This window comes from Lissotriton helveticus, chromosome 3_1 (genome assembly GCF_964261635.1).
Source record: "Lissotriton helveticus chromosome 3_1, aLisHel1.1, whole genome shotgun sequence".
NCBI lineage: Eukaryota > Metazoa > Chordata > Amphibia > Caudata > Salamandridae > Lissotriton > Lissotriton helveticus.
Window position 1 is genome coordinate 1,193,527,255 of NC_136061.1, and position 15,194 is coordinate 1,193,542,448.

Consider the following 15,194-nt stretch of genomic DNA (forward strand, 5'->3'; position numbering starts at 1 on the left):
TTAACTGTAATTAAATGTGGAGAGCAGTGAGTAGCCTTCAAAATATATCTTTCAATGATTTGTTGAAGAAATATGCATCTCACGAGTTTATTGCAAAGATTACTCGTCTGTGAATTGTAAAATGCACTAACAAGAGGATCTACCTAACTGGCAAATGGAGAGAAGTTTCCCTAACGAAGCCCGGATGTAAATGTATAATGCACTACAGACAGCTTCTGGAATCAATTCTCACCAGGAATATGAGGAATGTATGACACTACAACGCAAACTTTTACAACGCATGACATTACAACGCATTTTTTACAATGCAAGTACCATTACAACGAAAGTTAAAACAACGCATACCATTACAACGCAAAGTAATTTAAATTATAGAAAAGTACCATTACAACGAAAAACAATATAGCGCATACCATTACAACACAATTTGGTTTTATTTTTTAATAAAAATAATTTTGTGAAATACCTCCTGGGACGGGATGCAGGGAAAATAGGGGTTTTGGATGGAGAAGTGTATTAAAATGTGGTAAGAAACTGAACAGATGTATTAAAAAAAAATTGCATCTTAACAAAATTAATACTGGTATTACATTAAATACTCGAATATTACACAAGTAAAAAACAGTATTAATAATAAAATAATATTGAAAAATAGCTCCTGGGACGGGATGCAGAGGAAATAGGGGTTTTGGGTGGGGAAGTGTATTAAAATGCGGAAAGAAACTAAACACATATTTTTACAAAAACGAGCATGTGAGCAAAATTAATACCAGAGTATTGAAATAAATACTCGAGTATTATAATTGTATCAAACAGTATTACAACTTAAAAAAAACATTTTTCAATATGTATTAATTATTAAGCAACATAAATAAATCACATTCAGGGAACTAATCCGAAAAACAATAACAAAGACATAAACATAGCCACCATTTTAAAAACGAAGATAAAATCAAGTCCTACAACACTTTTCATGACCCGAACACCAAGCCACTGAAAACAAAATGGAGGAGTAAACGCAATTCGAACGCTAAAACACTCACCTTTAAACATAAACTTTAAAATATAGGTTCACACGTAAAACGAATCAGAAAAAAACACATATTAAAACTGTACTTTTCTCAAAATGTATGTCGACACCCACAAAAACGTATGACTTCTACTATGACACCATTTTGAAACCAGTAGTTAATTGACTACCAGAGCGAGCAGACGGATTTTCCTGACACTCCTACGTTTTTCAAGCAGCAACAACTCGACAAAAACAATACATCAACTCTGATAAAATCAAGTAAGTATAAGTTATAGCAAATAAATAATTAGCATATTTGTGAATAATTTTTAATTTAAAAAAAAAATAAAAGTTATTACATATTTCAGATTTCAACATACTTGAAAATCGATTCGAGATATTTGAAAACACAGATAATTATATTACGAAAATAGTAGCAAGTACATTTATTAAAATAAAATGTAATGTAAACATTTTTTTTAACTTTAACATGCAACAATGCTTAAAAAACATCTTTTGAATCGATGAAATGTTACACGTTTATATTTTACTAAAAAATGATTTAATGTCTAAAACACTTAAAATTATTTAGTAAGCTAAACAGTATAATATTTTAAATTTTCCAGCTTACTATATCATTTTTAGTGAAGAAATCATTTGATCTTTAAAAGATTGAAGACTGAACCCAAACAACTTATACCAACTTCTTTTTCAAAAGTAAACTAATTAAACTGTGAAGCAGTAAATCATTTATGTCCACGGTATGACCTTCTTGTTTTTCTGTGCTAAAATCAATAAAAACAGTTAAACCATAAAAAATAAATGTTTTCAAAAAACCAATATAAATATTTAATAAACTGATTTTTAGACAGCATAAAAATGATAGAATCAAAAAAGATGAAGATTAAAAATTTTAATTCATTTTTAAATGACATTTTAAAACCTCAGCATATGCAAGTTCTAACGATAATTTTATTTTCCATATTTAAAGGGTTTTAAAAAATAGAAATTAAACATTTGTTTTACTCCTACATCCCACAACAGATAAATAGAAAGAAAAAGAAACTTGGAAAACAGAATTGAATCACCATCTGAAAACCATACTCTTTTAAAAAGCGAAACCATCCACCAAACAACAAAATAAAACTAAGGGTAAATTAAAAGGCAAAATGTATACAGTCATTAATTAACCTATTTTAAATCCTCAAACAGTGACCAGTTCAAAAAAAGGCACACAAAACTAACCTTTTCTCAAAGAACATCAAAGCGCAAAGAAAAACAAGAAAATTCATCTAAGTACCAAGACATATTAAAATAAAGTCAGAGAAGAGCAAGTGCATTAAATATTTTGACAAGTCCAGTGTGGCGAAAAATAAGAAAATAAGTGGATAATGCAGCAGTAAAAGCTTGAAATACAAATCAACAGGAATGAAGCATTAAGAAAAATACAAAATAATGCAGCAGAAAAACGTATTATTCTAACTTCAATAGAGTGTTACTGATCAATAAGTTTAGATATAATGAAAACTATTCTAACTCTAAAGTGGTTCTGTTGAGAAAAACTGGTGAAATGTGCATTTGAGTGTCAAAAATCATAAAAACCTTACAGTTACAATTCTTTTTTTAAAAACTTGACAAACAAATAAATTAACAAAGAAATAAATATGACTTTAACTCCTATTTCCAAACAAGGTAAAAACTAATGAAAAGTGAACAACGAAATCAACTAACCACTATTAAATCCTCTTAGACATAGCACTCGAAAAAGTAAAGGACACAAAACTAATATTTTCTATTTTAAATTGTAAACAGGGCAATATATTAAAGAATCAACATTGCAAAAAAGAAGACCAAGAAACAACGCATTCTGAAAGAGCCAACCAAACAAATATAAAGGTAAACAAAAGAAACACTTTTTAATACTATTAAATACTATTAGTAATAAAATTACTATTCAAACTCCAGGGAGGTGTAGAAGTAGGGTAAGTGTTGGATAGTATAGAGATTAAAATTACTATTCTAACTCGAGGAAGGTGTAGAAGTAAGGTAAGTGTTGGATAGTGTAGAGGTAAAAATTACTATTCCAACTCCAGGGAGGTGTTGAAGTACGGTAAGTGTTGGATAAAGTAGGGGTTAAAATTACTATTCTAACACCAGGGAGGTGTAGCAGTAGGGTTAGTGTTGGATAGTGTAGGGGTTCAAATTACTATTCTAACTCCAGGAAGGTGTAGCAGTAGGGTAAGCGTTGGATAGTGTAGGGGTTACAATTACTATTCTAACTCCAGGGAGGTGTATCAGTAGGGTAAGTGTTGGATAGTGTAGGGGTTACAATTACTAATTTAACTCCAGGGAGGTGTTGAAGCAGGGTAAGTGTTGGATAGTGTAGTGGTTAAAATTACTATTCTTATTCCAGGGAGGTGTAGCAGTAGGATTAGTGTTGGATAGTGTAGGGGTTAAAATTACTATTCTAACTCCAGGAAGGTGTAACAGTAGGGTAAGTGTTGGGTAGTGTAGGAGTAAAATTACTATGTTGAAGTAGGGTAAGTGTTGGATTGTGTAGGGGTTAAAATTACTATTCTAACTCCAGGGAGGTGTAGCAGTAGGGTAAGTGTTGGATAGTGTAGGGATAACAATTACTATTCTAACTCTAGGGAGGGGTTGAAGTAGGGTTAGTGTTGGATAAATTAGGGGTTAAAATTACTATTCTTACTCCAGGGAGGTGTAGCAGTAGGGTTAGTGTTGGATAGTGTAGGGGTTAAAATTACTATTCTTACTCCAGGGAGGTGTAGCAGTAGGGTAACTGTTGGATAGTGTAGGGGTTAAAAATACTATTCTAACTCCAGGGAGGTATAGCAGTAGGGTAAGTGTTGGATAGTGTAGGGGACAAATTACTAATCTGACTCCAGGGAGGTGTTGAAGTAGGGTAAGTGTTGGATAGTGTAGCGGTTAAAATTACTATTCTAACTCCAGGGCGATGTATCTGTAGGATAAGTGTTTGATAGTGTAGGGGTTAAAATTGCTATTCTAACTACAGGGAGGTGTAGCAGTAGGGTAAGTGTTGGATAGTGTAGAGGAAAATTACTATTGTAACTCCAGGGAGGTGTTGAAGTAGGGTAAGTGTTGGATAGTGTAGGGGTTAAAAATACTATTCTAACTCCAGGGGGGTGTAGCAGTAGGGAAAGTGTTGGATAGTGTAGGGGTTAAAATTACTATTCTAACTCCAGGGAGGTGAAGCAGTAGGGTAAATGTTGGATAGTGTAGGGGAGAAAATACTATTCTAACTCCAGGGAGGTGTTGAAGTAGGGAAAGTGTTGGATAGTGTAGGGGTTAAAAATACTATTCTAACTCCAGGGAGGTGTTGAAGTAGGGTAAGTGTTGGATAGTGTAGGGATTAAAATTACCATTCTAACTCCAGGGAGATGTAGCAGTAGGTAAAGTTTTGGATAGTGTAGGGGTTAAAATTACTAATTTAACTCCAGGGAGGTGTTGAAGCAGGGTAAGTGTTGGATAGTGTAGTGGTTAAAATTACTATTCTTATTCCAGGGAGGTGTAGCAGTAGGATTAGTGTTGGATAGTGTAGGGGTTAAAATTACTATTCTAACTCCAGGAAGGTGTAACAGTAGGGTAAGTGTTGGGTAGTGTAGGGGTAAAATTACTATGTTGAAGTAGGGTAAGTGTTGGATTGTGTAGGGGTTAAAATTACTATTCTAACTCCAGGGAGGTGTAGCAGTAGGGTAAGTGTTGGATAGTGTAGGGATAACAATTACTATTCTAACTCTAGGGAGGGGTTGAAGTAGGGTTAGTGTTGGATAAATTAGGGGTTAAAATTACTATTCTTACTCCAGGGAGGTGTAGCAGTAGGGTTAGTGTTGGATAGTGTAGGGGTTAAAATTACTATTCTTACTCCAGGGAGGTGTAGCAGTAGGGTAACTGTTGGATAGTGTAGGGGTTAAAAATACTATTCTAACTCCAGGGAGGTATAGCAGTAGGGTAAGTGTTGGATAGTGTAGGGGACAAATTACTAATCTGACTCCAGGGAGGTGTTGAAGTAGGGTAAGTGTTGGATAGTGTAGCGGTTAAAATTACTATTCTAACTCCAGGGCGATGTATCTGTAGGATAAGTGTTTGATAGTGTAGGGGTTAAAATTGCTATTCTAACTACAGGGAGGTGTAGCAGTAGGGTAAGTGTTGGATAGTGTAGGGGAAAATTACTATTCTAACTCCAGGGAGGTGTTGAAGTAGGGTAAGTGTTGGATAGTGTAGGGGTTAAAAATACTATTCTAACTCCAGGGGGGTGTAGCAGTAGGGAAAGTGTTGGATAGTGTAGGGGTTAAAATTACTATTCTAACTCCAGGGAGGTGAAGCAGTAGGGTAAATGTTGGATAGTGTAGGGGAGAAAATACTATTCTAACTCCAGGGAGGTGTTGAAGTAGGGAAAGTGTTGGATAGTGTAGGGGTTAAAAATACTATTCTAACTCCAGGGAGGTGTTGAAGTAGGGTAAGTGTTGGATAGTGTAGGGGTTAAAATTACCATTCTAACTCCAGGGAGATGTAGCAGTAGGTAAAGTTTTGGATAGTGTAGGGGTTAAAATTACGATTCTAACTCCAGGGAGGTGTAGCAGTAGAGTAAGTGTTGGATAGTGTAGGGATAAAAATTACTATGTAAGCAAAAACATATTTTTACAAAGTTTTTTTTTTCATTTCAGATAATGTCAGCAGATAATACTGCCAGATACATCAAGTCAAACAAAGGAAACAGACTGTTAAAACATGCTGGATATATATATTGTAAGGAGAGAATAACTGAACCAAGAAGACATTGGAGGTGCGTGCAATATTACTCAAGCCATTGCAAAGGCAGAGCGGTTACTTTAGGTGATAGAGCTATTAAAACATCAGACGATAACCACTCTGCTTCTGCAATGGACAATGACGTTAGAGAAACAATAAACAAAATGAAGGATATTGCAAACACCTCCAATGACACTTCTGGTTCAACTTTAAGGGAGAATGCTCAGCATGTCCCTAGTCATGTAGCTAGCAGTATGCCAATAATATCTAATCTGAGAAGACGAATTCAAAGAAAAAAACAGGCAAGTAACCCACAGACAACTACTCCACAAACCTATTCTGATATTCACATTCCTCCTGTACTCTCTGTATCTTTTTCTAATGAACCTTTCCTCCTGCATGATAACCAAAACCCTCTTAAACGTATACTTATCTTCAGTACACCCCGCAACCTTGTCAAATTAGAGAATAAGGAAATATGGATGATGGATGGGACATTTAATAGCACGCCCCATCCATTCATTCAAATTTACACTATTCATGCAAAAATTAACAACAATGTAGTCCCCTTAGTATAGTTTGCTACCTGACAAAAAATCCACAACCTACACTGAACTTTTGACAGTGATTAAAAACAAAACATCAAACAAAAGTCGTAGGAAAATAATTATTGATTTTGAATTTGCAATGATAAATGTTATTACCAAAGCATACACGGATACCCAAATTCAGGGATGTTTTTTCAATTTTTCCCAGGCATTTTGGCGTAAATTACAAAACACATCCCTAGTTGTGGATTATTCTTCTGATAGCAAACTGCAATTTGAATTAAAAAAACTAACAGCTCTTTGCTTTGTTCCTCCAGAAAGTGTAGACGAATACTACACTGCAATTACAGAATCTGAATTTTATACAGAAAATGAGGAAAAATTGGCACCCTTGCACCCTTACTAAATTATTTTGAAGATACATGGATTGGGCATCTAAGCAGGTCGGGTCACAGGAGGAAACCACGTTTCCATGTGGAGTGGTGGAACTGCTACACGAGCCACTTAGAAGGAGAAGCAAAGACAAACAATGCCATAGAGGGATGGCATAACTCCTTCAATCATACAATTGGTAAACCTCACCCTAACTTTTATCATTTTTGGGAAACTTTAAGGAAGGAACAAAGTTTCCAAGAAATGAGAATCACACAAGCATTAACTGGCAGTCTAAATCCACGCATCTCTAAAAAATCAAAAGAAATGTCTGAAAGACTATTGGGTAGCTTACAACAATTTTCGTTGTGTGTGGCTTTAGACTACCTGGATAATGTTGCTCACATACTACATTATTAACTTTATTATTAACATTACTTTCCTGTTCTGCCCTAAATTCATAAAACATTTCAATTCAATTGGCATTTTTTACAAAAAATTTTTCAAAAATAAAAAGTCGGGTCACCTTACCTTAGATGTCTTCTTTCTTCTTCTTTTTTTCTTTGTAAATCCCAAACAAATCAATTTTTTTGTGGTAATCCATCAACATATCCACTCCAGTGCAAGTAAAAGGAAATCTATTTTTTTCTTCTTTTTAAATATTCATTTCCCAAAATGTCCAAAGACAGTAATCCACTCAAAATGTGTAAAAACTGTACAAAAAAAGATCGAATCACAATTTTACGAACGATATCCATAACCAAATCCAATAATTCCTTCTGTTTCCAAAATCCTTCTCCAAAACCAAAATTGATCCATCTTCTTTGATCTGTATCGATTCTATTTTTTTTTTATTCCAATGAATCCTCTTCGAAATCCACGACTCAAAAGATCTAAAAAAAAACGTAAAAAAAAATATACTCCTAAAGAAATCCCAAACTTTGCATTTGAAAATTCCATCTGTTTTCGAAATCCACCATCAAAGGAAAAATCGATCCATCTTTTTACTTCTTTTACGATTCACATTTTGAAAAAAAACACAATCCAAAAAATCTTCTTTTAAATCCACTACACAAAAGATCCCCTTAAAAAATCTATTTTTTTTTTTTAAAACTCCTAATTTAATCCATAACATCGTTTTCGATCTTCTTCTTGATCCGGTTTTTCAAACACATTTTATAAGTTCATAAAAACTTTTGATAAACATTTTATTACTGTTCAATGATCATAAATTACAATAAACAATAACTTTTTCAAATTTATAACTAATAACAGGTAAACCGACAACGGCATACTCTATCTTCACGATCGGCGACATGCTAAAAGAGTGACAATTACTTAAAAACTAATACTATACCTCCCTATTCTCTCCTTACAATATATATACTTTAACACAGCAAACTGTTTAAAAAGTACGTTGAAAATGTTTCCTACCTTAGCGCAGATCTGCTTGCTGCTGCATTGTCCATCGACGCTCCTCAAAATGGCCACGATCAAGTACATCTACGTCATCCAGAGCAAAAAAGAGAAAAAAGGACAATTTCTATATGTTATACATTAAAGTCATTAAAATCATTTTTTTAAATGTATTATATACATATGTTATTTTTTTACAAATATTTAAAAAATGCAATTAATAAAAAAAATGTTTAATGAATTTTCTAAATAAAAAACAATATAAACAAACGTGCATTACGTAGTTATTATTAATATATGTTTATACAACTTCTAAAATTAATGTAATGTTTTTGATATTATTATAATAATGTACATACCTCTATACTTGTTCCGTTTGCTTCTGATCTGTCCCGCATCTATCTTCAATTGATCATGAAAATGAGTTCCGCGGCAAGCATACAGCTGGCTATGAAAATAAATAAAGGACATTTATTTTCATTGAATTCAATGGTAAAGCTTGTGAAAAAACATAGAATATGTAATAAATAATTGTTAAACAAAACTATTCTTTCTAAAATATTTTTAATATATTCAATTAATCATCTTTTATTTTAAAATATTTGTAAAATATTTTTAATTAGTATTATTAAAATTGTTTAAATTTAGATATTATTTGTATTATTAATAATTTTTATAAACATTTTATATATATATTTTAAAATAACTTTTATTCTACATTATTAAAACTAAATATTTGGAATTTTACAATGCATAATACATTTTTATTACATTTTTAACACTAATTAAAAAAATAAAATAATACACATTTGGATTAACTCCAAATATTAAAAGCATAAAAATCACATTATACATTCACATATCCAATGCAATTGGAGGAAAAATAGAGATGGTTGTCGATGCAGCGTTTTGGTTTTCTGAGATTAAAACACCTTCTTCAGGACAGTTCTAAATTAATAAAGATATTTACAATTAAAAAACATTCACAATGGTACAAAATATATGTTGTGACAAAAAAGTGGCAATCTTTTAACAATTTTACATCTCATTATTTTCTTTCACAGTCAGAGTTTCATGATTTTCCCAAGTGGTCTAATTAATTTACTACACAAAAATACATGCATAGAGAATTCTTCTCAACATTTCAGTCCCTAAATCCATGATCAGTCTGGGTTCTACAGAAACCTGTTATAACCAACACGTTCAAACCCCAGGTGTACCGTCCCCATGTTAGTATTTATTGAACGTACCTCAACTTAAATCTTTTCGATCATGGTAATCACTTCATTAGCTCCTGATACTTTCTTTAGTGTGACAGGACCCAAATGGGGATAATGGGATTCTTATCCTCACTAGGTTCACAAATTTCCTGATGGGAGGTAGATATATTAGATAAGTCTACTATCATCTAAACGGTCTCAGTATCTTGCCATCGTTATTAACAGTATACCTCTCTTTATAGAGTGAAGATAAAGGGTGTCCAGGGGAGCCACCAATAGGATACCTTGATCATCCAGATATATACTAGAGATTTTTTTTTTTTACACATGATGGTGTTACTTGTCTCGTATAACATTATGCTTTGATGTTAATACCCAAAAGCCTCCAGCGAAACTTACCGAGGGCAGGGCCAATTAATGGCCACGACTCGAATCCTGCTTATCTTAGCGGCATTGGATTAAAAGGGGGGTGTCATCCCTTACGTGTTGATGAAAATGACAACACAATCTGCAATACAGAAAAAATGATTTTGTATAGAATACCTATACTCTGTCGCTGCCTAAAACCTATGTGGTTTACACTTGGCTTTTTAATATCTAATGCATAGCATTTGTCTTTTCCATCTATGATTAGTGATTACTGCAGTCTTCTTTTCTTGTCTACGAAAACATACAGTCTGCCAAAGGAGAAGGCAAATTATTAAGCCAAAAAAGTGCATAGATTTGGCAGTCATTAATTTTACTCACACAAATGCAATACTCCATAGCACTCATTTTCAATTTAACTACTTGTTGATGTATTGAATAGAACTCGCACCTAGATATTTCTATGATTCCCGACAGGGAGTTTATCTGATTACCCTCCTCTGTCTCTTTGAATACCGATTTTAAAATGCGTTTCCTAGAGTTGACTGACAACCTCTAAATGTTATCTCTCACATATCTCTCCTGCTAAATATCACTACAGAGTTGTATCTGGCATAGAGCACATTTCATGTCGACATGTTTATATGGCCGAAATAGTGCATAGACTTGCCGCCATTATTTTTACTTGCACAAACGCATTGCTTCATAGCACTCGTGTCGGTGCGGCTACTAGCTGATATATTGAATTACTAATAAATTTGATGGACCACACATAACGATGTTTCTGTGAGTGCCAAACATGGAGTTTATTGCATTACCCTCCTCTCTGTCTTCAATACCAAGCTTAACCAGCATTACCCAAGTTTAGCTCCGGTATGTAAATATTATCGCTATCTCTCACATCTCTCTACTATTAAATACTTCTACAGGATTGTCTCTAGCATCGAGCATGTCTCATGTTGACAACCGGCATGCTCCGCTTACCTTACTTAAAAACTTTGGCCTCCCTGCTCCTCCTGGATCGTCACCGCACTCATCATTCACGGTTAGAGTAGAGAAACGGGAGACCCGGCAAAGGCGGCACCTTAAAAACTACCTGCTTTCCTATTGGTTCTACATTGGAGCGGGTTTTCTATTGGTTCCTTCGTTACTAACCCGTGACGCACGTTGTGTGAGTCATCCGTGAGTCGGATTTTTTTTAACTAAAGGTTATGTTCTTAGCTCCAAAACTTTATTGTTCTTTACATGCTAAGATATAAAGGCTACCAAACCTTTGAGCACCCGAGTGCCCGTTTTGATAATACACTTATGGGAACGTGGGTTTCATATTTATACACAATTCGTAATACCAGGCTCCTACAACTATCACATTATCCCATATTAATGAGGGGAACCTAGTTGCGAACATATCCAACAATTGTTTAGATATGATCAAAGTTCCTCATAAAAGGAAAGATGAAAAATACTTCCTAAAATCAATAATTCTATCGTTCTCGACTTAGTCACGTCTTTTTATGTGCAATGCCATAGATCCTGCAGGTTTGGCATGAAAACTACACCTGTCCTTGCTACATGCCAGTTATTTATTAGTATCAGGGAAGGATACATATCCATTTTTGTGGGATTGATAGTCAACCTATGAAAACCTAGGGCCTCATTTATGAGGCTGTGCGTCACTTTTACGCCGCCGGTGCGTCACTTTTTGTGACGCACCAGTGACGTAAAAAAAATGCACCTTGTTGCGCCATATTTACAAAGTGGCGCATCTAGGTAGATGCGTCACTTTGTAAACCCCTGCACCACATTATACCTGCGCCAGGTATAATGTATGCAAGGGGGGCGTATTGACGCAAGGAAGGGTCGTAGAAGTGATGCAGTGAAATCTATGACATTTCACTGCGTCACTTTTAGGACGCCGATGCGTCAAAATCTTGCGCCTGCCTCACAGCTGGCATAAGTCTGACGCAGGCCCTTTCACATGGGGCTTGCCCCATGTGAAAGAGCGCATTGCTGGAGTTGCGTCACTTTTGTGACACACTCCAGCATGCGTCACTTTTGCGCTTACAGATACGTCAGAAATACTGACTTATCTGTAACTCCTTGCGACATGATGCGTCATACATTAAATATGACGTATCAGGAATGTCGCAAGGAGTGCGCACTGAGAAGTGACGCATCGCTGCTTTCACGCAGCGATGCGTCATTGCTCATAAATGAGGCCCCTAGTTTTATGATGGAGGTCAACAGATAATGCCAATGTAGGGGATATGTTTGCCTTTATTCATACCTGTTTGTTGTCTCTATTTAGGCTATAGTTTGACCAATGGTCATGATCATTAGACAAAGGTGCTTATTGGTAAGTACAGATAGACAATGGAACGGGTATCATTTCTGCCTATCCGGGGCTGTCAAAAGATGCGTTCCCAGTCCTCCTTGGTATTCATTCCGCATCGGACACTGTTAAGTCGAGACATATAACATTGCTCCCGTTTTTTCCGTTTGGTATCTATATCGCCACCTCTCATATTCATTACAACCGTTTCTAATCCACACCATCTAAAATCATCAATAGTGTGGCCGGCTTCCTGCCAGTGCTCTATCAGCGGAGCACCCTTTTTCCTATTCCTTATGGCTGACCTATGTTCATTCATTCTAACGCGAACTTCTCTAGAGGTCTCGCCAACATAGGCTAACTCACAGGGTCATCTGATTAGGTAGATCACATTCTTTGTCCGACAGTTTATGAAACTCTTTATCTTGATGGACACTTTATTATATGTGATACACTCCCCTCTTAGGATGCTATCACAATTTGTGCAACCTTTGCACGGAAATGTGCCTGTCGGTAGGGGTGCGTGGTCAATCCTAGGTTGAGGGTTTATCTTCACCTCCCTATATGTGTGAACCAGACTATTGCGAATTGTCCGATTCCTCCTGAAGGAGAACATCGGTTTAGGCAATTTCTCTTGTTTGTTATTCGTAACTAAATGCCAGTTTCTTTGAATTATGTTTTGATTTTGTTACTGATGGTGTTATAGTTGGTCACAAATATAATCGGGAGTTGTTGGTTGGATTCCCTCTCTTTATTCTCAAAGAGGTTTTTGCTATTAAAATACTTTGCTCTTTTGTAAGCATTACGAATCATGCGTTTCGGGTATCCTCTCTCTAGGAATTTCTTTTTCAGAGTATTCGCATGTTTGTCGTATTCTTGGATAGTGGTGCAATTGCGTTTCAGTCTAAGAAAATGGCCAAAAGGAATATTATCCTTTTGGCATGGAAGGTGATTGCTCCTGTAATGGAGCATCGTATTCCTGTCAGTGGGTTTAGTATATAACTCCACATTCAAAGCGCCCCCTGTATGTTTGATGACTATATCTAAGAATTCACATTTCTCATTGTCTCTGTGGGATGTAAATTTTAGGTTAATATCTCCCAAATTTAGCCACTCAATGAATTCTGTGAGCATCTCTGGTCCATAAGAAAAACACGTCGTCAATATATCTTGACCACTCTGTGATGTTATCGTAAAAGGGAGCCATGTTATTGAAGACATGCTTCTCCCCAAATTGGGCCACGTAAAGGCAGGCCAGACCGGGAGCACATGTGGCTCCCATACTGGTCCCCTTGACCTGCTTAATGAAATCTTTATTGAAGAGGAAGAGGTTGTTCTTGAGGACTATGGTGACACAGTCCACAATGAATGTCTGATGAGCATCCAAATCCAAACCGTTTCGACTGAAAAGAGATTCAATCATCTCAATGGTGTCATTTTGAGGAATGTTAGTATAGAGTGCCTCTATGTCTAGAGTCACTAAGAATTGACAATCTGGGTTAAATTTGAGGTGCTCAATTTTCTTAATGATGGCAGTGGTGTCTTTTATGTAGGCTTTTTGTTTGACGACTTATGGTTGCAGAAACGCGTCTGCATATTTACTCAATGGTTCCGTTAAGGATCCGATACTGGACACAATGGGTCTCATTGGGGGATTGTTAATGTCCTTATGTACCTTCGGCAGCCCATATAGTGCCGGGACAGTTGGATTATCATTGTACAGGAATCTATATTCATTGTTACAAATAATTTCATCATCTTTTGCTTGTCTAAGAAGTCTTCTAATGCTGTCTATTAATTGTACCCACTCGTTCCTATTTGACTGTGTATAATGTTCTTCATTACCTAGTAGTGAATACATCCTATTATTATAGTCCTCAGTATCCATTACAACTATGCTACCTCCCTTATCGGCAGGTTTTATTGTTAATTCTCCATTATCTTCCAGTGTTCTGAGGGCCAGTACTTCATCCTTGTCTAAGTTGTGGCTTATCCAATTTGAATGTTTAAGTAAGTCATCGAAGCTTTTATCAACTATTCTTTCAAAAGCCCACTTTGGGCTAGCATGACTATAGGTCAACATATCCTGAGGGTGCGCACAGAATCAGTCTGGCCCAATCCTGACTTTTATGTTGTCCAACAAATGCACAGTTTTACTGAAGGGGACACAGGCAGTATGACATGGCGCCACCAACATTTTAGCTTGGGTTCTTATTTAATGGACTGCCTGAGTAGTTTTCTATTGTGCGCCCAAAGACCCTACTCACCTATTAACAGAAGACGTCTTTGGTGTTAGGGAACAAAATCCTCTTCAGCTGATTAGGTTAACCCTATGTATTTGCTGTGGGTTGCTCAAGCTTGAACTGTCCAAAGGATCTTCCCATAGGGGTACCCTATCTGATTCTACAAATCCAAATGTCTGAAACCTATGACACACTAATTAACATATCAGGTAACTGTAGACATGCAGTTACACACATGTTGTTGTAATGTGGTCGGCCCCAAATGGATGGAGACATTACCTTCATGGTGGAAGCATTTGGGACAGAGGTATTCCATTCATGGCTTACATTCCCAGCAGTTAGTATAACTACATGACTGTTTCACACATACTGCAGATAGAGTACGTAACGACTACACAACTTATGAAGCTTTAGAAGTACCATTAATTTACCAAGAAAATCAACAATGGTTTGAAGGCGCCCTACCACATACGTAAAGCAATGTTAGACTAGGTCCCCTTAGTAATGAGGGAGCAACATGGCCAGTCTTAGCCTGTTACACACCATATCCAGATAATGATAATCTGAGATCTCCAGAATTAAGTACATTGTACACACAGTTGGTTAAAATGTATACATGTTTAACACAGTTTGTCATGTGAGCAATGACAATAAATCCTGCAAGAGCTGCTCAAGCAGCATATCCACAGTAGGCTACGCTGGTCATTAGCCCATGAAAAATAAATGCAGTCATGGGTAAGATACCTGTCAGGCAGGAGGAAGTCCCATTCTGGATTGCATAAAAAATAAATCAGCTTGAAGCAGTATTTGCCCATACGGGGACCCCAGGAAAAGAACAGAATTCTTACAATATTCTTGCCAATGGTGATGGCTCCCCCAGTGGAGGACTACACC